Below are 1,709 nucleotides of genomic sequence, written 5' to 3' on the forward strand. Positions count from 1 at the left end.
GGATGGGACATATTTACCTATTTTTCTCAGTGGAAGAGGATTTTATGGGGTGCCTATAAAATCTGGAAAGCTAGGAAAATACATATAAGTATTTTATGGATATTCTTTTATAATATAATATTCACTGTGTTGTCCTCATGCCCAACGGATAGTTCCATGTGTTGTGCAAAATTGCAATTAACATGATACACATGCAGCTTCTCCCTTCGGTCTCTGCACAGGCATCCAACCCTACCACCCTGGCATAACGGGTAGTGCACTATCCTGATAGAATCAGGCTGGACAAGCTCTCCTTATCCTTCAACTAAAGCCATTATTTATTCACTCAAAAATGGCAAATGTTTTGGCTGTGTTTCCAAACTTTATGGCCACCCCATAGTGAAGTTTTGCTTTTGAATAAAATGAAGGGCCTCCAGAGAGGAGTTTGTTCTGCTTTCCATATTGCCAAAATAACATGATCATAATAACAGCCTCCTTTCCAGGGGACTTGAGAGAGCAGAGTCTGTTCATGACTTGTATTTCACATGTAGCTGCTAAGAGGACTCCCTGTTAAGAAAGATTTTCCCCAGTGTACCCAATTTACACATAATTAGTAATTTTCTTTTTGTTTTTCCTTACGCTGATGAATTAATTACTACTGAGAGCTCTTACAAATTCACTTCACTATTTAGAGGTTAGACATAAGAAGAGGGGTGATGGGACAATGTGAAAACAGGGTTAGCCAGGAGAGAGACTGGAGAAGAATCAAGAGAGTGTGAAGTTTCAGAATTGAGTGAAGAAAATGTTTCAAGGAGGGAGTGACCAGCGATGCCAAATACTACTGAAAGGTCAAGTAAAGTGAAGATGGAGAACTGAGCATGGATTTGGCAACAGGACTATCAGAACCCATGATAAGGCAGTTAGCGTTGGGGCCAAGAGACATACTGGAGTGAATTTAAGCAAGAATAGCATGTTGATTTCAGACGACTCCTGAGTTTTGCCTTTTTTTTGTAATTTTTGTGGTTGCACTTATTGCAAGATTGTTTATTAAGATCATTATGTCTATAAACATTCTATTTTTGATAATAGAATCAATGTTATCTCTATCTTCTCTGATTATTATATGACAAAGAACATGGGCCAACATATGGAAGCAAAGGGCCAAATGGCTTCCAAGGTCCCTCCCAACTGAATAATTCTGGTGACTTCCGTTTCCATGCACTTCCTGCCAGATAGTCCTCATGACTGCTCTTATTTCTGCTATGCTTGTGAAAGTGAGGCATAGTTTTTACAAAATTACTTATGTGCATATTATAAGAATCAAACAGAGCAAAGCAAAGACCAAGTGACTGACACAGTCACGGGTAGAAGAAGGAGCCTTGTCCAGCACAGGTATTTTTAGTTGCCACTGTATTCTACCCTAGTAAGGCCCATTGTATTAGGCTAAATGAAAGTGGGCAATCTGAGGGCCTGTGCCTCATAATAGCCTCACTTTCCACATGGGGAACCTACTTTGGAGGAAACTTTTAAGATGTATCTTTATACATGTACCCAGGAGGTGACTCCACTATATTATTTCCCTGCTAAGAAAATTCTTTCTTTGGTTCCCTGAAAAACACCACTGAGGAGGCTGTCACGTTACTGAAAAAGAACGTATTTCCCCATTTATACTGTACCTGCTTATTATATTTCTCCAAACATTTCAATCTTTCTTCTCACTGCATTTTTTT

Source organism: Propithecus coquereli, unplaced genomic scaffold, assembly GCF_000956105.1.
Source record: "Propithecus coquereli isolate 6110/MARCELLA unplaced genomic scaffold, Pcoq_1.0 Scaffold282, whole genome shotgun sequence".
Lineage (NCBI taxonomy): Eukaryota > Metazoa > Chordata > Mammalia > Primates > Indriidae > Propithecus > Propithecus coquereli.